The 23,492-nt window shown below is 43.0% G+C and overlaps 1 long non-coding RNA gene and 1 pseudogene across 1 annotated transcript in view; one reads left to right on the top strand and one right to left on the bottom strand.

Annotated features, from left to right (window-relative positions):
• The first annotated feature begins 8,037 nt into the window (after nt 1-8,037).
• LOC108536593 (uncharacterized) overlaps nt 8,038-23,492 on the top strand; it is a 136,123-nt gene continuing 120,668 nt past the window's right edge. Inside the window, exon 1 of the long non-coding RNA XR_001887559.1 lies at nt 8,038-8,146. This is a non-coding gene — a long non-coding RNA (uncharacterized LOC108536593). The remainder of the gene's footprint in view (nt 8,147-23,492) is intronic.
• Nucleotides 23,264-23,492, bottom strand: part of LOC108536585 (double homeobox protein A-like) — a 1,337-nt pseudogene continuing 1,108 nt past the window's right edge.

The following is a 23,492-nucleotide window of genomic DNA, read 5'->3' as shown; positions in this document are numbered from 1 at the left end:
TACAGGTATGAGCCACCATACTCGGCCTCCTCTTCTGCTTTTTTGCTTTCAGTTTTTACTTTGAAATCTTTTATCTGTTTGTAGTTTATCCCATATAAATGTAAAGCATGGATTGAACACTTACCTTTTTCTTCAGGTATTTACTAAATGGCTTCCCAAAACTATTTATTTAAAAAGCCACCTTTAGCTTTACTAATTTGAGTTTCTGGCTTTATCTTCCAGTAAATTCTTGTATGTATTTTGAACTTTTAAACTTTATTATTTTAGTTTATAATTTTAATTTAAAAAAACTTCCATTCGTTGAAAAAATTTGGTTTCTATCTTTTTTGTCTGTCTTACCTGTTTATATACTGAACACACTCTTTTAGTTATTGAGGATTTTTACTATGCTTTCCTATCAGGTAAGGTTAATTTCTCCCACATTGTTCTTTAGAGTTTTTCCTAGCTCTTCTTAAATGTTTATTTTTTCATATGAATTTTTAAATCAGCTTATATACTTCCAGAAAGTAATCATATTATTTTTACTTGGAGTGTGTTAAATTTATGAATTCTCTGGGTCCCTGCATTAGACACATTCAGATTGGCTGCCTGTTTACATATGCCTACTTGGGTATCTAAGAGACCCCCAAACTCAATGTGTCTAACCCTGACCTCTTAATTTCACTTCCTAACCCCAAACCATGCCACTGTCAGCTTACCTATCTCAGTTGGTGGCAGCGCCAGCCTTCTAGTGGCTTGGGCGAACAACCGAACCAACTAAAATGCTGGATGGAATATATTTCTTTAATTCTTTTGTATTTCATTTTATTCATTTTTATTTTTAAAAACTTTCCTACAGCTTTCATAGGCTTTTTTTTGAGATAGGGTCTCATTCTGTCACCCAGGCTAGAGTACAGTGTCATGATCATAGCTCACTGCAGCCTTGAGCTCCTGGGCTCAAGCAATCCTCCTGCCTTAGCCTCCAAGTACCTGGGACTATGGGCATGTGCCACCATACTTAATTTAAAGAAAAAATTTTTTAAGAGGTAGAGTATTGCCATGTTGCCCAGGCCTGTCTTTAACTCCTGGTTCAGGTGATCCTCCTGCCTCTCAGCCTCCCAAATACCTGGAACTATAGGTGCATGCCACCACGCCTGGCTGTTAACTTCTTATTTTGAAATAATTTAGGCTTACAAAAAAGTTTGACAAATAATAAGCTTCATCTAACTTCTGTTGATAACATCTTACATAGTACAGTTATCAAAATGAGGAAATTAACACTGGTAACATACTATTGGCTACACTACAGACCTTATTTGAATTTTGCCAGTTGTCCCACTGATGTCCTTGTTTCTGGTCCAGGATTCAATCCAGAATTCCAAACTGTGTTTACTTGTTGCAGCTTCTTAGTCTCTCCCAAAATGTGGTGATTGCCTTGTCTTTCCTTGTTTTTCGTGACGTCACCACTTTTGAATAGTCACTTATTTTGTCAGTTTGTAGAATGTCCTTCATTATGTGTCTGCCTGATGTCTTCTCATGATTAAAGTTAGGCATTTTTTGGCAGGAATACTACGAAAGTGATCTTGTACCCTTCTCAGTGCATCGTGCTAGGGGCACATGATGTTGACGTGTCTCATTATTTGCCAGATTTTTCTCTGTCAAGTTACTGTTTTCCACTTTGTAATTGGTCAGTGTTTCATGTGGAGATAATTTGAGACTATGCAAATATCCTGTTACGCAACCTGCTCCCACTCACTAATTTTAGCCTCCATCCATGGTCTTTGCCTATAACACTTATTACTGAAGTACTTGCTTAATCAATCCATCTTTTTTTTTTGAAATAAGTTTATTCCATATATATTTTGCATTAGAAATTAAAAATAAATTAGGACTTAAAAAAATCTTTTGTATTTTTAATAATGGTTATATTCTTAAATGATCTGCGTATGCTAAAATGGCTGGGTGAATCTCATTATCTTGGTTAGCCTTCAATTACTAGCTCCAGGACATCTTGGCTAATATATTTACTTTTTAAAAGAAATTTTTTGGGCAAGGCGCGGTGGCTCATGTCTGTAATCCCAGCATTTGGGAGGCCGAGGCAGGCAGATCGCAAGGTCAGGAGATCAAGACCATCCTGGCTAACACGGTGAGACCCTGTCTCTGCTAAAAATACAAAAAATTAGCTGGGCATGGTGGTGGGCGCCTGTAGTCCCAGCTACTCGGAAGCTGAGGCAGGAGAATGGCGTGAACCCCGGAGGCGGAGGTTTCAGTGAGCGGAGATCGTGCCATTGCACTCTAGCCTGGGCAACAGAGCGACTCCATCTCAAAAAAAAAAAAAAAAAAAAAAAATTATTTTCTGGGATACATGAAAATTAAGTTCTCGGATACATGTGCAGAACGTGTAGATTTGTTACATAGGTATATGTGTGCCATGGTGTTTGCTGCACCTATCAACCTGTCATCTAGGTTTTAAGCCCTGCGTGCATTAGGTATTTGTCCTAATGCTCTCCCTCCCCTTGTCCCCCACCCCCTGAAAGGTCCCGGTGTATGATGTTCCCCTCCTTGTGTCCATGTGTTCTCGTTGTTCAGCTCCCACTTATGACAGCTTTTTAAATATATTGATTTACTGCTTAGGAGGTGAGGAAGATTGTTCAGGGTGCCTAAGTTACCTGACTGCAGGAAAAAAGGGGTCCCTATATAGTCTTCTTAAAGAAGTGCGTTTCTTTTGCTAGCCAAATAAGAGTTTCATTTTGAAGCAGGAAGGGAATTTGATTTTTTCCAATCTTTTTCGCTAAGTGTTAACCTGGTAAATGCATTTCCTAATTGTGAGCCATGCTGATTAAACCTTCCCTGGCCACTGCATAGTGTTCTTCTAATATATGCCTGCAAGAAATTTCCCAAGTGTTGTTAGTGTAGAATTTTTGCATCTGTATTCAAAGGAGAAATTTGTCTGTGCTTTAAAAAATATTCCTGTCTAATTTTAGTGTGAGGGTGATACTGGCCTTGCAGAACAGAGTAGAAAGCTTTACATCTTTTCCCGTGGTCTGGACCAATTTAAATCACATAGGCATTACTGTTTAATAGAACTTGTTAGTGATCTCTTTGGGCTGGCTTCCTTGGCTATTGCTCTGGTCAGTTTCCCAACATCCCTCAAGTTCCTCTGGGCAGTGAACTTTACTTGTCGTCTCCTTCACAGCTGGATTTTCCAATTTATTGGAAGACAATTTTATAGATTTTTAAAATGATTTTGAAAGATCTCTATATCTAGAGTCACATTCATTTTCTCATGTGGTTTGGTTGTATTTCCCCCCTTTATTCCTTAATCAGCGTTTTTAGTTTTTTTTGGTATTTCATTGTTTTGCTTTAATCTTCTTCACTCTTTTCACTTCATCTTCTTCGCTTTAATGAGTGTGTGATTTATTTGGTTTGTTTTCCTAATTTCTTATTTCATTTGGTTTTAGTCTTATTTTCTAATAAATGCACTTATGGGGTGAAACTTCAGAGTTTGGTGTGGCTCCTCCTCCCCACATCTGGTTTATCAGCAAATCCTGTTTGCCTCACCTGGGACATACATGCACACGGAAGCTGAGAGCAGAATACCACTTCTATACCCACCCTGGCACAGGCTGTCTGCATCTCTCATCTGAATTTTTGTGACAGCCTCTTAATGGGCCTCCTGCCTCCAGCTGGGTCTCCTTTCAGGCCATACCCAACACAGCAGCCTGAGTGAGCCACTTCTCCCATGTATTCTATGGTACTATAATAATAACATACTTTTATCTTAGGAAAACTTACAGGGATCACTGTCTTACTTCTCAACAATAATTACAAGAAGAACTATACGTGTGTGTGTGTGTGTGTGTGTGTAGAGACAGAAAAAGAGCATGCACAATAGAGAGAGGGCACGCTACTCCAGGGACTGTGTCATGGGGGTGACAGGAACTGATGGAAGGTGGTTCTGAGCAGAGGCTCACTCTGGCCGTGGGGCTGCCCTGTCAGGGAAGGAAGCCTCACTAACTCAGACCAGTCTACCTTGGAGCCTTTGTTAGGTTGCTCCTGCTGTGTCTTTTGTCCCTGGAGGCTCTGAACTGGGTCAGAACCTTGCCATGAAGCCCTTCCAAGGCCACTCTGCTCCCAAGGTGAAGACTTATTCCCTAGGCTGTTTCCCAAGCTGTGTGCAGCCACAATGCCCAGCCCAGCACACCGGAGCTCCTGCAGTGAGTTTAAGTGACAATATACTGCAATAGTAAAATACATGAGAAACTCATAATAAAATGCCAGCAACATGGAAATGCACTGGATTTGAATGCAGACCCTATCCCATTATCACAGTCCCAGGGAGAAATTACAGGCCAAGATTAATTCTATAACATAATCAAATCCCAAAGCTTTGAAGACTAAAGGAAGTAAGATATGAAATCACATCCCATGACCTCATGAGCTCAGAAGCCACCTTCCCTGCTGTTCTTTGTGGAAGGGTGTCCATGCTCGATTGAGTCTGGGTTCATGCAGCAGCCTTGTCCAGGCCATGTCTGAGATGTGTCATACAGGTGTCCTTGTAGGTCCTTTGGGGGCCTCAAACACTGCATCATCCTCACACAGGCTTCCTCTAGCCTCATTTAGACAACCATACAGCCTTCAACCCTACAGAGTTATCCCAGGCAGAGTGATGTCAAGGACCCCAGCAGGGCCCAGAGATACCTGAGCAAAGTTTGATAATCAGGGAGCTCCTTGCCTTGCATCTCCTGTTATGCAAGAAGGCTACCTTAATTGCCTTGAATTTATGACCTCAGCATGTAGGCATAGTTGGGAATTTAACTTCCCAGCTAAAGGTGAATTTTGGTCCTAGGCATTTAGCATCCTAATGTTTGTTTCTTCTCATGGCTTTGACGCTCTTTAGTTTGGAGTTGAGGGTGGCCCTGTTAGTGAAAGGTGCCCTCACTTTTCCATAATTAGGTATTTTGGGTCTCCCAATGCTTCTTGCTACAAAGTTCCAGGCTTGAGACACTTGTTTCCAAGAAATGAATCTGTTGTAGACACCACACTCAGATGTAGACACCACCTCTGTGCAGTTGCAGAGCCAAGCAGAGAACCCTGATAAGGGGAGCCCAAAGCCTGGGAAGAAGCCACAAGAGCCCCAGGTCTGCCTTTCCAGTTCCCTCCATGGCCCCGAGTGTGAAATGGAGTCAGACCTAGGCCTGGCCCTCAAACTGTGAGAAAATCAGCTTCCAGGGCCTGAAGGGCCTGTAATGTATCCATTTGCTGACGAAACAGATATTTTCACCTCCAAGTCACTTAGGACATGTCATTCCCAGTGCTACTGGTCTCTGCCTAAGGCCTCAGAACCTTTGCCTCAGCTTTCCAGGCACCTTTGGGCCAGGCCTCTGCTGCTGTGTTGTTCCAGCGGTGGTTCACTGGCACTGGCCCAGCCTCTGGGGCACTGGGGATGCCAAGGAACACTCCTGTCTCTGTAGAAGCAGCTCTATACTTGAGGACAGAGCCACCATGGATGCTAGCGGCTTCCAGAGTCATACTCTCAAAGACTCTAGGCACAATCCTGCACATCCAGATCAAACTCTTCTAGCAGGTGGTGGCTCCAGCCTGGCCCCAGGCTTGTTTTGAACCCCACGATGCCACTCATTTGCTGAATTTCTTGATGTTCCAGCCTGTAACCCACTGTTGGGGTTTCCATCAGTAACAACCTCCTGCCTACTCAGGTTCTGAACAGATTGAAAGTAGAATGAAGAGGAAACCTGCAGGGTGAGAATGCTTCCTTGGTGGCAGAGAACTGCCTTTAGGGGATGTGCTTAGATGGGCTGGCCTGAGGCTCAGTGTCTAGTGCCTATGTCCCATACTGGTCCCCAGAGGTTGGCTGAGGTTCAGCCCAGTCGTGGCCACACAGGGCCAGCTCTGGAGAGCAGAGAATGTGGGCTTGCTCCCAGCCAGGCCAAGAAGCAATGGTACATGGCTTTTGTTCTCCCCATTTTTCTTTCAGAGTATACTTTTTTGATAGTATTTTTCTGTCCCATCCCTGCAATTTACCCATATACTACCATGGACAGTGGTAGGCATGACAATAGTAATAATAGTGACTATGATTTCCTGTGCACTCACTGTGCTGGGCTGTGTACTAACCTGTGTGCACCTTTGTAACCATCCCAGGACAACTGTCCTGTTGTACCAGAACAAACTGGGGCCCGGAGAGGTGGTGTGAGCCTTCTTGGCTGGCGGCAAAAGTCAGTGAAGCATTGTCCAAAGGGACGTGGACACCAGTTTTTGTAGCTACATAGGCAATCTGCAGGGAGGCACTCTGGTTTGCAGCTGTTAGGACCTTGGAAAGTTCTGCTGGAGATGAGTTCATGGGTGGTTAGGCTCCAGCTGAGAGCTTTCCTGCTTTAAACATGCAGCATAAGTGTGTTTAACACGTGCTTAACCTGCAGCTCTGGGTAGAAAGAACCCTGGGACTTAATATTCAAGAACAACTTGACTATATCACCATAGGAGCCCAGATGTCGTTTTATAGATATGCTTTTGTGTGTGTGTGTGTGTTTTTAAAAATGTGTTTATTTTCCCTGGCTAGCATAATTCTTCTTGGGACTTTACCCTTTGATCTGGACTGGAAAAAAAGTTACAATTTTAAGATCTCTTAAAACATGTCTTTGGATTTATCATCTGTACAGATGGAAATTCACATAATAGTTCTATTCTTAACTGAAGAAAAACAGGAAGAGAAAATAAATTTCCGATTTGGAATGATAAACAAGGTGAAGCACATGCTGTATATCCTGGCAACAGAAATTCAAGATCGGAAATAATTCCTGTCCTCTTGAGCCTGCCTTCAGCCTGCCTGAGGAGAGCAGTGACTGAAATGTTCTACTAATTGTAGCCATAATTTTAGCATGCAATTAAACACATGATTTCCTTCCCAGCTGATGTCTTTTTAGTTAGTCTGACATGGATGAGACAAAAGTTCAGTTGATTTGAACGGACACTTTAATCTGATAGGAGGTCATGGAAAGTCATCATTATTTAAGCACCTTTGACTACCCAGTAGGATCTAGATTAATCTTGCTCATAAACATGGCCAGCAGCTTGGGTGCTTCTAATACAATTTCCAATGCTACTGTCTGTGGGCCAAAGAAAGCTGTCTGTTGGCATGCCCATTTTGCTGAGTCCTTCTGAAGTTAAGGACCACTGCTAGGAAAGACTCAGAGGTGGAATTTGTGAGGTTGTGGTGGCAGGAACAAAGACTCATGGAGGTCACCCAAGTTGTGGAAGGACCTCAGGGTGTGAGGCCTGCCTGTGCCCCAGCAGGCCCAAAAGCCATGCCTTCCATGGAGGGAGATGGAGGGCTTCACTGCATACAGTGCAAACATGGCCTTCCAGAATGCTCTGTGTTTGCCTTCCCATCATGTACAGTCCCGGTAACCCACATTCTTTCCCACCCTTGGTGTTACCAGACCTTTTATTTCTTGCCAAGTCTGTTGGGCACACAGCAGCATCTGTGCTACTTAATCCCGCATTTCCATCCCTCTTACAGGGCTGGCCAACTTTTCCTGTGTTGACTGGCCAATCCTCCTCCCAGTCAACCTCCTTCTTCCAGTATGACCTGGGTTTTGGATCACGCTGATCTAGGTGTGTGATATGGTTTGGCTGTGCCCCCACCCAAATCTCATCTTGAATTGTAACTCTCAAAATTCGCATGTTTTGTGGGAGGTAATTGAATCATGGGGGCACGTCTTTCCTGTGCTGTTCTCATTTTGTGAATAAGTCTCACAAGATCTGACGGTTTTAAAAACGGGAGTTTCCCTGCAAAGTCTCTGTCTTTTTGCCTGCTGCCATCCATGTAAGATCTGATTTGCTTTTCCTTGCCTTCTGCCATGATTGTGAAGCCTTCCAGCTATGAGGAACTGTGAGTCCATTAAACCTCTTTCTTTTGTAAGTTGCCCAGTATTGAGTATGTCTTTATTAGCAGTGTGAAAACGAACTAATACAGTGTGCTTTTGGATGGAGTAATCTGGGGTCTCCATTTTTGGTAACTGTTTGGATTGCTTTTTCAGATGGCAAGTTTGGGGCCTACATGCAGGTGCACATTCAGAATGATGGGCCTGTGACCATAGAGCTGGAATCGCCAGCTCCCGGCACTGCTACCTCTGACCCAAAGCAGGTAAGCCTGGAGTCTGGTGCCTGGCTCCATCCCTTGGGTGCCTGTAAGATCTCTTTAGTCCCTGGAACAGTCCTTGGTCTGAGGAAATGCATAATTGCTGTAACCTTGTATTTATTTTAATACCTGCCTTCCCAAGAATGCATGTTTACAATGCACTCCTGAGTACCGTGGCTGGTGGGTACAGCACTTCTCCCTTGCCTCCTCCTACCTTTGAATTCCAGAGGACATACCCTGTGCAGAGCCAGGTTCTTCCCCTGGGCTTCTCTTCCCCTGGCCAGGTGCCATGGCGCCCACCCGCCCCTGGGTGGCAGCAGAGCAATGGCCCTGGATTGGCTGGTTCACCCATTCTGAATGGTTACCTGAAGTGGGTTTGATCCCAGGTGTGGGTGGATGTGTCCCCCAAGGTTTGCTGTAAATCCCTATTTTTCTAAAGCAATGTCTGACCTGGATTTGCTGCCAATTTGTAAGCTTTCATGAAATAAAAGTTAATTAAAATAGAGAAAGGAAATGTGTAATAGTCCTTGGAACCTGTGTGGTCTCACAGATGCTTAGCATACTTGTAAAGGCTTAATTAACGCTCTCACTGGGTAGAGACACATAGGGCCTGGCAGGCAGAGGAGGAAGGACTGTGCAAACATTTCCGTTCTTCCTTCCTGGTCTCCCTCCCTTGCTAGAATGCTGTGATGGCCAGTGATGCAGCGGTAAAGGGACAGCACAACGGAAACGTGAAGCTGGGCAACCTATTCAAAGACAGATTTTTTTTTTGGGGGGGGGGGGGATGCAGTTTTGCTCTTGTTGCACAGGCTGGAGCACAATGGCACGATCTTGGCTCACCGCAACCTCCGTCTACTGGGTTCAAGCCATTCTCCTGCCTCAGCCTCCTGAGTAGCTGGGATTACAGGTACCCACCACCACGCCCTGCTAATTTTGTATTTTTAGTAGAGATGGGGTTTATCCATGTTGGTCAGGCTGGTCTCAAACTCTTGACCTCAGGTGATCTGCCTGCCTCGGCCTCCCAAAGTGCTGGGATTACAGGCATGAGCCACTGCACCCAACCTTTTTGTTTTTTGTTTTTTTTTGAGACAGGGTCACGCTCTGTCACCCAGGCTGGAGTGCAGTGGTGCGATCATGGCTCACTCCAGCCTCGACCTCTCAGGCTCAAGTGATCCTCCTACCTCAGCCTCCTGAGTAGCTGGGACTACAGGTATACGGTACCATGCTGGGCTAATTTTTGAATTTTTGTAGAGAGGGAGTTTTACCATGTTGCCCAGGGTGGTCTTGAACTCCTGGGCTCAACTGATCTACCTAGGACCTCGGCCTCTCAAAGTGCTGAGATTACAGGCAAGAGTCACCATGCCTGGCCAAAGCCAGATTTTTAAAGTGGAGCATGATCTTATTTTTTTGTTTCTGTGTTAGTTCATTCTGGTACTGCTATAAGGAAATACCTGAGACTGGTTAATTTATAAAGAAAAGAGATTTAATTGGCTCACAGTTCTGCAGGCTGTGCAGGAAGGATGGCTGCTGAGGCCTCAGGAAACTTACAATCATGGTGGAAGGTGAAGGGGAAGCAGGCACATCTTCACACGGCCAGAGCTGAAGTAAGAGAAAGCAGGGGAGGTGCTATACACTTTTTAACAACCAGATCTCATGGGAACTCACTGTCATGAGAACAGCAAGGAGGAAGTCGACCCCCATGATCCAATCACCTCCTAACAGGCCCCTCCTCCAACGCTGGGGATTCTAATTCAACATGAGATTTGGGTGGGGACACAAATCCAAACCATAGCAGTTTCTGACTCTCTTTGTATTGAGAAGCATGTCTGATGTAGTAGGCTAGACTTCAGTGGTAGTTACTGACGGCCTTGGAATTACTAATGACATTAAAAAAAAAATCACAAATGAAAAGTCCACATGAAAATGTAAGCTTTTTATTGTGAAATAATTTCACAATAAAATTGTGAAAAAAGTTGAAAAAAACAGTTTCCTTATACTTTTTTACCCAGCTGCCTCTAATTTCAATATCTTACATAATCATAGTACAAGGACCAAGACTTTGAAATTAATGTTGATATAGTACTATTATATTAACTATATTATAAACCTTATTTGAAGTTCACTAGGTTTTATTTTATTTTATTTTTTAATTGTATTTATTTTATTTTATGTTATTTTATGTTATGTTATGTTATTTTATTTTATATTTTTTGAGACAGAGTCTGGCTCTGTGGCCCAGGCTGGAGTGCAGTGGCACGATCTCTGCTCACCGCAAGCTCCACCTCCCGGGTTCACGCCATTCTCCTTCCTCAGCCTGCCAAGTAGCTGGGATTACAGGCACCCACCACCGTGCCTGGCTAATTTTTTGTATTTTTTTAGTAGAGACGGGGTTTCACCGTGTTAGCCAGGATGGTCTCGATCTCCTGACCTCGTGATCCGCCCGCCTCTACCTCCCAAAGTGCTGGGATTACAGGTGTGAGCCACCGCGTCCGGCCTCACTAGGTTTTATTTTTTATTTTTTATTTTTTTATTTTTTTTGAGACGGAGTCTTGCTCTGTCACCCAGGCTGGAGTGCAGTGGTGCCATCTCGGCTCACTGCAAACTCTGCCTCCTGGGTTCACGCCATTCTTCTGCCTCAGCCTCCTGAGTAGCTGAGACTACAGGCGCCCACCACCACGCCCGGCTAATTTTTTGTATTTTTAGTAGAGACGGGGTTTCACCGTGTTAGCTAGGATGGTCTCGATCTCCCGACCTCATGATCCACCCGCCTCAGCCTCCCCAAGTACTGGGATTACAGGTGTGAGCCACCATGCCCGGCCAAATTTCACTAGGTTTTTTAAATGTCTTTTTTCTGCTCTGGGATAATGCAGGATTCCACACTGCATTTGTCATTTCTGCTTAGTCTTCTCCAGTTTTTGACAGTTCCTCAGCCTTTCCTTGTTTTTTTGTGACATTGTTACTTTTCAAGAGTACTAGTCTACTATTTTGTAGAATGTTTCTCACTTTGGGTTTTCTATGATTGTATTAAGGTAATGCATGTTGACAGGAATAGGAAATAGCACAAAAGTGATCTTGTGCCTTTCATAGTACATCCTACCAGGAGGTATGTGGTATTGATTTGTCTTGTTACCAGTGATACTAGCCTTATCACTTGGTTCAGGTGAAGTCTACCAGATGTCTCCATGTTAGATGAAGTTCTAACCTCTCTCCCCTTGTCTGTCCTCTGGCTCATTCATGGAAGACAGCTCTCTTTCAGCTTTGCAGGGGAAGAAGCCAGCAGATGACATTGACTCTGCTTCTCCATCCCCTTCCTGCCACTGTGGTAGCAGAGCTGCCCTTTCCTGGGCTGAGACCAGCCTCTCCCCTGGGCCAGGACCACCTACATAATTTGAGAGGCTCAGTGTAAAATGAAAATGTGGGGCTCCTTGTTAAAAAATTATTATGAATTTCAAGATGGTGACAACAAAGCATACAACCAAAGGTGGAGCCCCTCTGAAGATGGGGCCCTGTGTGACTGATGGGTTGCTCGGCTGTGGGGCTAGATCGACCTGGGCTTTGGAGCCCACCCCTTCTACCTTCTCAGCAGCTTCCTGAAAGCCCTCTGTCCTCTTGTCAGGTCAGTCTGCCTCTCACGGTCATCCATCTTATCCCATTGGCTTTTAAATATGCCCAAATGTCTCCAATTGAGAAATGCCTCCATTTCCTCCCTTCTGCTCTGCCTCAGTGTCCTTGGGTCTGTGAAGGCTCTCACCAAGGGCCCCGGTGACCTCACATTGCTTTATTTCATGCCCATTTTTCAGAACCCCTTTCTTGCCACTGTTGCCCACTTGCCCCTGGAAATGGCTGGAGCCTTGTTTCCCAGGATGCCATTCTCTCTGGGTTTTCCTCTTGCCTCTGGCTACTCCCTCTGGTTCTATTTGATCATTATCCCATAGTTTTCATTTATTATTCTGCTTTAACTCTATTTGGAGAAAAATTTTAGTCTAACTTTTTTTCATTCTAAATATTTTTCTGGAAATGGTAGAATAATACCTTTTGCCTTTAGAATCTTCAACTTTCTTTCAACCAGTACTCTCTTGTTTAGGTCAAAGGATACAAAGATGCAGTTATTTCGGATGAGTAAGTCTCAAGATCTAATGTACACCACAAGGAGTGCAGTATCATATTGTGCACTGGGAGTAGATTTAGGAACTTCTGGAGTAGACTTAGGAACTCTCAGCACACACAGAATAAAGGACGGTAACTGTGTGAGATGCTGGACATGTAATTTACTTGACTGTAGTAATCACTTCACTGTGTGTGTGTAGATCAGAGCATCATGTTGTACACTTTATACAATAAACTTCTGTCCCCAAATCAAAAAATCCTCAAGTAGGCATTTTTTAAACTTCTAACGAGCCATGTTTACTTATAAGGATAAAAAAGACTTTTAGTTTTTTCTGAATCCTTTAGGAGTTTTCTTTTTAAATACACAAATTGTCTTGTGTCAATCTCATTTACATGGACCAGTTTCCTGATCCCCAAAAGCCTCAGACCTTGCGCATTGCACTGCGCTCTGCCCCCAGCTCTCCAGTAGGTGGCGGCGGGTAGGCGCAGAAGGGTCCTGTGTTAGGTTGGTGCTGGCCTGTGCCTGGGGCCTCTCTCTGCCTTTTCTTCTCAATTAGAAGGAGCTTCCTCTTGGAGCAAATAGCTAATTTGCTTGCTTTTGTGTTGATAGGAAGAACATAGCCAAATTCTTTTTACTGATAGATAAACATGTGTTTCTATCAAGCTTTTAATTCTCAGTGTTTTATTTTTCCATTATATTCCAATCAGTAATGAAAACTGCTACAATTACATTACAGAAAAATGGTTCTTTTGGCAAATTTCAACATTATAGAAAAATTATTCTTTTAGCATGTTCTTTTAAAATATAAATAATTTCTTTAAACTATCTGAACAAATGAACAATGTAGGTGTGTGTGTATGTATATGGATGTATATGTGTGCATATGTATGTGTGTGTATATGTGGATCGGTATGCCCATGTGTATGTGCATGTGGGTGTGTGTGCATGTATTTGTGTGTGTACGTAAGCACCAAGTGTCATTTTGGTATTTGATGGTGTGCTAGGCACTGTGAGGAAGAGAAGGAACTGCTGCCACCCAGCCTGTGCAGCCAGGGATAGATTTTGGGCAACATAAACCTGAAAGGTTAATGCCAGTGAAAGAGGTGGACAGTAAGGCAACTTAGGAAAGGTTACAAGACTGTTCAGTTTGTGCTCGTCCTTAGAACTCTTCAGTGCCTTCCAAGTGCATTTTGCTGAAGCCTCGCATTCCTTGCTGTCATTTCCCAGGGCCTGAGTGACCAGGCGTCCGTGGCCCTCTCTTGCCTGCTCTGTGGCCATCTTTCCCTCCATCCCTACACTTCACCTACTGTATCTGCTGTTGCCTCCTCTCCCTTGCTGAAAAGGTCAAGCTCTTTCCTACCTCGGAGCTCTTGTCTGAATTCGAGTCTCCTCCTCATTCTCCAAGATTCTCTGACCCCCGCAGTTCCCAGGAGACCCATTCGGCCACTCTGCCCTGTTGCTCTGGTGGTTTATTTCACAGACTTCACACCATCTGCTATCATGATCCATACCACTCATAAAACTCAAGCTCCCTGAGTGTTGTTCACTGCCCTATCCTAGGAGGTGTCTGTGGGCAGGAGGAGTGGTGTTTGTTTAGCAGTGATGCTCACAGCTGACGGGCTGTGGTGTCTATGAATGTCCCGGGTTCAGAGAAGGCCATTGTTACTGCTGTTGCTGCCCAGCCAAGCGGGCCTCCTAGGGGACTGGAGGTTTTAGCTGACCTTTAAGGATATGGAAAGTAGAAGGGATTCCCAATTGTTTTCAAATTTCTATTTCAAATAGGGGTGGATTCTTATTTTCAAGAATCTCAGGGCTCTGCTTATGTGATGCAGCTACTGCTGGTGAAGACTGGGCTGGTAAAGGTAACCAGCAGTTTGCCTTTCTAACTGGGCTGCTGCTTGTTTGCAGAACTGGCTGCTGCAACACCTGCATGCTTTCCATGTAGCATACCCATCACATTATAGGCTGCTGCATGGGTTTCATGCTATGTTCTGGCAGTGAGAAGTTGGAAGGAGGACATTACATTCTTGCTTCAAAGGACGTATTTCCAAAGGGAACAGGACATGGAAGCAGTAGCAGAACCAACTGACTGCTGTTTTTCCTGGTACATTTTTTGCAGGAGAACATGATTCTGGTAGGAACATCCTGCTTGTTATTGCCTAGTGCATGATTGCTGGTACATGACCTCTTCCATTGGTGGCTAGATATTGGGAGATTTTAACACTCTAGCCTGCCGTTTCTATGGTAGAAGCTTATTCTTGTCTTGTTTTAATCTTAAGTGCCCTTCCCCTGAGTAGGGCATGTTTTCCTGAGCCTCACATGGATGGGGGAGCAGATGGAGGTTTTTCCTGGTGAGAAGGGCCATTTGGTAATTGAAGGACTCTTCCCTGGGGCCTAGGGCCCACTTAGTTCGTAGTGTTGCCATTAATTATTTACGTTCTCATTTATTTAGTGCCATTAAAGATGTCATTAAATTGAAATGCTGGAAGGAGCTAAAAAAATGAACTTTCAAATATACATGTTTGAGTTAACGGACGTGTTTATTGACAAATCACTGGGATGAGTTGGCTAGCGAAACCTGGTGCCTTTAATTTTACGGAGCTATTAATCTTACGCTCCTCTGAGTATCACTGTTGCTTTGTCCATAATTTTCTCTGTATACTTGTCTTATCAGCAAGCATTCATCCCTGTGCCTGGACCTTGGAATGTCGAGTTGAGACATTCATGGCTTCTATAGGATCTGAAAGAAATATGTAGGGTAAGGGGCTGTGGGGGAAAATAATTCCATTTGGTTTTTATTTATTTATACTTCCAGTGACAGGGGCAGCCTTTTCATTACCTGCTGTGGAATCCAGAGGTGAAGTGAAGGACACATGAGCACACAGGTGGCTTGCTTCTACCAGGTGGCCCCATCACAGGTGCACAGAGGGGAGCTCGCACTTGCTACATAGTTCAGTTTGGGGGACAAATCAAGTGAGAAGTACTCTGAATGTAAGGAAGAATTATGTTGTTACTAATAACTTTGCATCTATTCATGGAAGAACAGTTATTTAAATGTACTCCTTTTCACTCTGTTTTTAGGCTTGAATTCTAGATTCTAGCTCCCTAATTGCGGTTGGTTTCAGCTTCAGTGTTCACATGGCCCGAACCAAGCTTGAGTTGTTGACTTGCTGCAGGAGTATGTTTTAAAGTCTGGTTGCCAAGATGGTAGCCAGATCCTGTCAATTACTCCAGTAATATTAGTTCATTTTGTGATATTAATTTATTGAACAAACGTTGACTGAGAGTCCAGCTTTGTTTATGCTGAAGTATCACCAAAACAGTAGTGGGAACTCAGCAAAGCGTCCTCATTGCAGAGTTGTTGCCGTTGTGTAGTCTTTGTCAGTGATGCTGACTTCTGGGACCTAGGCTGCCGCCTGGAAGGCCTCCTACCACGGCTAGGGTGCCACCTGGCCAGACCTCTCACCACACGTGGAACCACACCTGGATTTCTGATCCTTTCTGTCTGAACACCTGCTTTCCATGAATTATGAGATCAGCTCAACCCTCTGGGGGAGTGAGTTGGGTGTAGAGATGGTGGGGTTTCTGACCTCACTCAGCCCAGCCCTCTGCTCTGCGCAGTCAGAATGTATCCTGAGTCCTTGTCAGTGCCTGGGGGAATGCCTGCCTATTGCATGAATATTTGGTATGAAAGGGTGGGAGCTTAGCAGACGTTTTTCTTCCTGGTGGAGAGCTGTAAGGAATCACTTTTATCACTTTAATTTTGTTTCCAAATAGACGGTCATCCTAAGTCAACTCATATTGGGCTAAAAAGAAGCCTTTACGAGGCTGGCATGACTGTCTCTTTGTTGGGGACCCATTGATGAATTGATTAATCAGTTGACTTTCACCTTACCGTCTTAAATCCATAGCACAGGTTAAGGAAATTGCAAAATTGAAAAGAGTTTTTTTCTCTGCTATTGGAATATGTCTGGTAAATTAAAAACTAGGATCTGTTTCTCTTCTACCATTGACACATAAGACATTTCTAATCTCCAACCAGAGCAAAACATCTGTTTTACTTTAAACCAGTCTCTCAGGACACTAATGGGGTAGTGCATTTAAGGTTTAAGGGCTTTGTTTGTTCCTGTATATGTGTTTTGGGCAGATTCCTAGTTATTTTAATCTTATAATCTCATTTGTGTGTGTGTTAAAAAAACAAACTCCTTACCTTACTGACTTGACCTGCCAAAGATTAACATCATCCTTTTTATTCTCAAGGGAGAGAGGTAGAATTTTTCCTTCCATGGATTTGTACGTTGTGCATAGCAATAATTTCGTTAAACAAACTCAATATTTTAATTGGGAATTCTTAGCTTGTTAAGTAATTTACCAGGAGCTTCATAGTCCTGGGTAATTGTAGAAAAATGTTCTGCCAGTCAGTGGTGTTTTGTAGAAAACCTTGCCGAAACATTTACATTAGTAATGGAGAGAGAATGAATGATCTGAAAGTGATAGAAATCTAAAAAATGCAGCTCTTACTATGCTTTTTTTAAAGGTGTAGATAAAACACTCATCTACATAGAGGTGTTTGCCAGCTTGTTGCAGTATAGGTGTAGTCTGTAATGACTGATGAGGTAGTTATCCTTTAAATCTTAGTCTCTAAGAGAAGGTTAGGATGGGCCAGTGGGGTGTGAATTGGATCAGGTAGACTCTTAGGGGCTCACAGACTGGTCTGAGCTTATCCCACAAGTTTTGTGTGTGTGGATGTGTGCAAGTGCCTTTTGCTGGGAGAAAGGGGCCCAGGACTTTTGTCACATTTTCTTTAGGTCCCAAGAAGTGAAGATGCTGGTGGACTTGGGGGCTGTCATGTGCAGAGCTTACATATTCTTTCTCTACCAAAGTCATCCAGGGGTTGGTGTTAGTGTTCTTCAAATGGCAGACTGAGGACCACTGGCATCAAGCCACCCATGGTGCTTACTAAAATGCAGAGTCCTGGGCCCACCCAGGTTTTCTGAGCCAGAGTTCCTGGAGTGTCTGGACTTGGAAAGCAGGCGAGTAGCCCATTTATGTTTCTAACCAGGTCTTTGTGCGCTCCTAAGCACACTAACATTTGAGAACTACTGGAATAGAGAGAATCAGGCCTTGCAGTGATCATCTGCTCCACGCTTTGGTTTCTTCTGGACCACCCTGCCCTCCCTTCCCTACCCCCAAATGTCTAAAAATACTTTACAACCTATGTTACTGCAGCTGCCAGGAAGCAAGATGGCTTTGCTTGATTATTGAGGTCACATGTGAGGCTGTTCTTATTCATCAACGAGCCCTCAGTCTCCCAACACCTCCTCCCCCCACCACACAGGCAGTGATGAAAATGTTTCCAGAACATGGTGCCTTCTCAACACAATTACAGATGTGTCAGGGAAAAGCCGATGCAGCAACAACAGCTCAATATGTTAGTGACTGATGATCGGCCTGTCTACTGGGTGACAGTGAGGCATGTGCTGGGGGAATAACTTTTTTCCTGGGAGAGATGAGCCCAACATGTGGATTGCTCAATGGCTGGGCAAGATTGTAGCGGTGTAGCCTCTTTAAGACTTGTAGTTGAAAGTAATTTATAGTTTTATTGGCTTTCTGAGTACCAGACATGGAATGCCTTACTCATCTGTCGAAGTGTTAATGGAACTAGAATAAAAACCCAGGATGATCGACATCTTAGCGTCTGCATGGAAATTGTAATTCAATGAAATGCATGAATATGGAGGCTTCCATGGGCAGTTGGCTGATCATTTACATTTAAACACACATGGGAAATTATTAAGGGCTCATATTTTATGATATATTATTACCTATTCAGTTCATGGTAAAAGCTTTTCACAGTGAATTGTAGACTAGTTTCCTGCAGATTATTTACTGTTTCATGAATAAGCATCACAATTTTTTCTCCTTTGTGTCTCTGCTCATCCACCTGAAATGAACTCCTTCCCTGTCTCAACCTGCTGACATCTTCCACATCTTTTAAGGTTCATTTCAGATAGGTAGCTCTTCACACATGACACTTACCTCAGTACCCATCCAGGCGAGGCCTTTCTTCCTGCCTTTAGCTCCCTATGACATGGTGTGGCAAGGATTTCCTAGTGGTAATGCCCTTGAATAAAAGCTCATGCTCATTTGTTTGTTAGTTTGTTTGCTTGTTCCTTTATCCACTTATCCATCCACCCATATGTCCATCTATCTGCCTACTCATCCATCCATCCATCCATCCATCCATCCATCCATCCATCCATCCACTCACCTGCCCACTACCTACTCATCCCATATATTCATCCAGCAGATTATTATTGGGTGCTTGCTGTGTGCTGGCCCTGCATGTAGGTCCAGCACTGAACCAACATTGTACCCTCATGAAGCTTCCATTCTAGTGGAGAAACAAACAAAAACAAGTATAATTTAAAATTCTGATGATACAAAGAAATCCAACAGGGTTAGGTGTAGAGAATGCTGTTGGGTAGAGGTCCCCTTAGGTATAAGCACTAGGGAAGGATGCTGAGATAAGAGGGAGCCAGTGAAGACTGAAGGAAGAGTGTGCCAGACAGAGAGGTCAGCATATGCAGAGCTCTAGGGTGACTGGTGGAAGAAAGGCCAGTGTGGCTGGAGCTTGGAGGGTGAGAGGGAGAGGGGCAGGACCTGAGGCCAGAGCTGTGACCTGGGCTTGGTGGAACAAGGCCTCATGGGCCAAGGTAAGGAATTTGAGTTTTATTGTTAGTAAGCCAAAGACCTATTAGAATGTTAAGAGCTCTGATGTGTATTTGCAGAGATGGATGAGACTGGGTTTAGTGTTGGCTCAGGATTGGGGGATGTGTGGCTTGTGACAGGGTGGCGGAGAGGACGTTTAGGAGCCGTCTGGATACACTTCGGAGGCCCTCAACCACTCTCACATTCTGCCTTCCACAGTAGAGCTTTTGTGTCAGTGACTCATGTTTGGTTCTTTCATACTGTGGCTTGAGCATTAGAGAGTAATACTGCAAAGTTCAGTCTCCTACAGTTCACTGCAAGAATGACCCCATTCTTGCCCCCAAGGCCAGCATAGTGGAGGGATTCCATGTCATGAGTTTCTATGATGACATCAGACACTGGACATCAAGGAGTGCGATGTTCACCCCTGGTTTTTAGTGATCCTTGGGCACAGTCTGGACAAAAAAACCAGAACTTGTTTGATGGTTTCTTTTCTTTTTTTTAAGAAAAAAAAAGCAAGTTCAGGGAAGCAGCCTCCTTTTTTCTGGTCAGCATGAAGCCAAATGTTTCACTATTGCCCAGTTTTCCCCAAATACAAAACATTAATTATAAAAGATACTGTAAAAGCCCAAGAAACATGTATATTGAATTTGATTTATGTATACTATTGTAGCTCATATTTTCAGGGAAATTTCTGAATGTCTGTCGTAGGAGCTTGTCAGAAAAGAAAGATTTATTTTGGAAAAGTATGTTTCTTGGTGTTCATTGAGCTTGGAAATTATGGAGAGTCATTGTCAGAGGAAGGCAGCTGCTCCAGAGGTGGAGTGGAAGTCAGGACTGGAGAAGGTTGTCCTGCTGTGGGCTCCAGCATGCCTCTTGCTGCTGGCTGGTTAAGAGTCTTGCAGCAGCCACTTTATGCCTCACTAGCTCCACCATTGCAATGATTTCTGTCAATAGGAAACACAAAAGAATGGCACGTCTGTGAATATTCTTCACATAAAATATATTCCTTTGACTATTTTCCATAAAATGTGAAGTCAATTTCTTTTTCTATTTTTAATCATGAAAGTGAAGCCCGGAAGCCTCAATTTCTGTGTAATGGAAAGATTTAAGTTTGTGGCCTTGTTTCCATTTTCCACTTCTCCTGCTAAGTCAGGAACATGATACTCACATAATATCCCCCGGGCAGTGGCTCTGTTCAGGAATTGCATCGCTGTTTGACTGCAGAGGGAGGGCAAAGGCTATTATTAACCATTCGTGTCATTGTTGGGTCATGAAACCTTCAGGGGATAAGTACAAGTTCTATAAAATTTCATTTTGAAATCCAGACCGGATCTGGGCTTATGCTCTGAGGATTTTTTTTTTTTTTTTATGTTTCATGTTGTCCCTTTGCCCCCTTCATTTTCTCTTGGGAAGAGTCTCTTATTATCATAATTACTACTTGAAAAAAAAAATTCCAAGCAAGCAAGCAGTGTATTAACTGGAAATTAACAATTTAGAAATGTTATTTTTTGATAGTAAGCTTTTATAGTATTCCTGGGTAGAAAGGTATTTTTGTAGAAACAGTTATTTTCCTATCTTTTCTCTCATGAGTCCATAAAATGGCATTTTATATCAATTTTGTTATACCTAATACATAAAATCAGTATTATTTTAAGAATTTGGAAGTTTAAGATACACTAAAATATTTTTGACAATAACTCTCATTCTCAGAGGTAGCACCGTTAATAAGTTCTATGTATTTACTTCCAGACTTAACAAAAATATGTTTACCCAGATTTACACATGCTATCTCTGGGTGTGTGTACGTCAGAAGATTTTAAAAAATTATGTTAAATTATACATAACCTAAACTTTTTAAGTATACAATTTCGTGGCATTAGTATATTCACATTGTTATGCAACTATTATTATCACCATCTGTCTACAGAATTTTTTTTTTTTTTTTGAGACGGAGTCCCACTCTGTCACCCAGGCTGGAGTACAGTGGAGTGATCTCAGCTCACTGCAGCCTCCACCTCCCGGATTCAAGCAATTCTGCTGCCTCAGCCTCCCGAGTAGCTGGGACTACAGGCATGCGCCACCATGCCTGGCTAATTTTTGTATTTTTAGTAGAGATGAAGTTTCACCATGTTGGCCATGCTGGTCTCAAACTCCCGACCTCAAGTGATCTACCCGCCTCAGCCTCCCAAAGTGATGGGATTACAGGTGTGAGCCACTGCTCCCAGCCTAGCTACAGAATTCTTTTTATGTTACAAAACTGAAACTTTACCCTTAAATACTAATTCCCGATTCTCTTCTCCCTTCAGCCGCTGGCAATGACCCTTCTATAGTATATTCTGCCTTTTGAATTTGACCACTCTGAGTATCATATGAATAATCATATGGTATTTGTATCTTTGTGACTGGTTTATATCGCTTAGCGTAATTTCTTCAAGGTTCATCCATGTTGAGCCTTATGTTCATAGCATGTGTCAGAGTTTTCTTTCATGGCCACAGAATATTCTCTTGTATACCACATTTTGTCTATCCATTCATTTATCCATGCACACTTGGGTTATTTCCACTTTTTACTTATTGTGAATAGTGCTGCTGTTAACATTGGTGTACAAATATCTTTTCAAGATCCTGCTTTTAATTCTTTTGGGTAGATACCTAGGTACAGGTTGTAGATCGTATGGTAGTTCTTTGTTTAATTTTTTGAGGAACCACTATACTGTTTTCCACAGTGTCTATACCATTTTACATTCCTACCAGCAATGCACAAGGGTTCTGATCTCCCCACATCCTAACCAATGCTAGCTGTTTGTGTGTGTGTGTGTGTGTGTTTTCTGATACTAGTCATCCTAATAAGTGTGAAGTATATCTCGTTGTGGTTTTGATTTACATTTCTCTAATGATTAGTGATGTTGAGCATCTTTTCATGTGCTTATTGGCCATTTGTATATCTTCTTTGGAGATCTATTTCAGTTCTTTGCCCAGTTTTGAATTGGTTTGTGTTTTTTTACTGTTGAATTGCAGGAGTTCTTTATGTATTCTGTATATTAATTTCTTTTTTTTTTTTTTTTTTTGAGACGGAGTCTCGCCCTGTCACCCAGGCTGGAGTGCAGTGGCCAGATCTCAGCTCACTGCAAGCTCTGCCTCCTGGGTTCACGCCATTCTCCTGCCTCAGCCTCCCGAGTAGCTGGGACTACAGGCGCCGCCACCTCGCCCGGCTAGTTTTTTGTATTTTAGTAGAGACGGGGTTTCACCATGTTAGCCAGGATGATCTCGATCTCCTGACCTTGTGATCCACCCGTCTCGGCCTCCCAAAGTGCTGGGATTACAGGCTTGAGCCACCGCGCCCGGCCATTAATTTCTTAACAAATAGATGATCTGTAAATATTTTCTCTCATTCTGTGGATTGCCTTTTCACTCTGTTGGTGGTGTTTTTTGATGTACAGAAGTTTTAAATTCTGATGAAATCCAATTTGTCTATTTTTTGCTTTTTTTGCCTGTGCTTTTGATATTATATCCAAGAAATCATTGCCAAATCTAAATCATGAAGCTTTTTCTTTATGTGTTCTGCCAAGAGTTTTTTAGTTTTAGCCTTTACATTTAGATATTTGATCCATTTTGAGTTAGTTTTAGCATATGGTATAAGGTGTATGATGTTTTTACTTGTAGACAGGTTGGGAGAGCAGTATCAGGGACTTTATTTTCTGAAATCACTTGAGAGTAAGTTGTTGGCCTGATGCCTTCTCACCCCTGAATTCATTAGTATATTTCCTGCAAACAGGGACATTTTCTTATAGAAGCCCCAAAACAGCTGTCAAAATCAAAAATTAGCATTGACATTTTACTAGCAGCCATCTTCAGACTCCATTCATAATTTACCAGTTATCCCAAGGAGGTCTTTTATTATTATTATTGTTATTATTATTATTAAGTTTATTTTCATTGTCTCAAGGTCTGCTGCACTCTGGATCCAGGCTGTGTCAATAGGGTAGTGTGGTGCCTCTTGTACCTATCTTGGCCTCCTACAGTTCTTTTTATTTATTTTATTTTATTTTATTTTTTATCATAGGGTCTTGCTATGTTGCTCAGGCTGGTTTCAATCTCCTAGGCTCAAGCAATATTCCTGCCTCAGCCTCCCAAAGTGCTGAGATTAGAAGTGTGTGAGCCACCGCACCTGGCCAAGTTCTTTACCCTCTTCAGAAGTCTTAGCTTGCAGTTTCAGCAGAAGGATAGACTCCCAGGAAGACCGTGAGAGAGATTTGGGACCCAAGTTGATAATAGCAAGTACACTGAACTTATGAGTGTTTTCACCATGTTCTGGCTCTAGAGAAGTGAGCGTTGCTAGTGAGGTTGGTGCTATTTTGTGTATCTTCTGTACCTTGAAGTCCCTCAGAGATCTTGCCCCTGGTCATCTTGTTCTGAGGACACAACAGGTTCCCTTTTTCTGTGAAGATGGAATCTAGATCTTTGATTTTGGAACCAAATTTGGACTCTTGACTTTGGAGCACCAACTTCTCCCTCCCCTCCCCTCCCCTC

This window comes from Rhinopithecus bieti, unplaced genomic scaffold (genome assembly GCF_001698545.2).
Source record: "Rhinopithecus bieti isolate Rb0 unplaced genomic scaffold, ASM169854v2 scaffold_641, whole genome shotgun sequence".
Lineage (NCBI taxonomy): Eukaryota > Metazoa > Chordata > Mammalia > Primates > Cercopithecidae > Rhinopithecus > Rhinopithecus bieti.
This window is presented reverse-complemented; position numbering and strand designations above follow the sequence as displayed.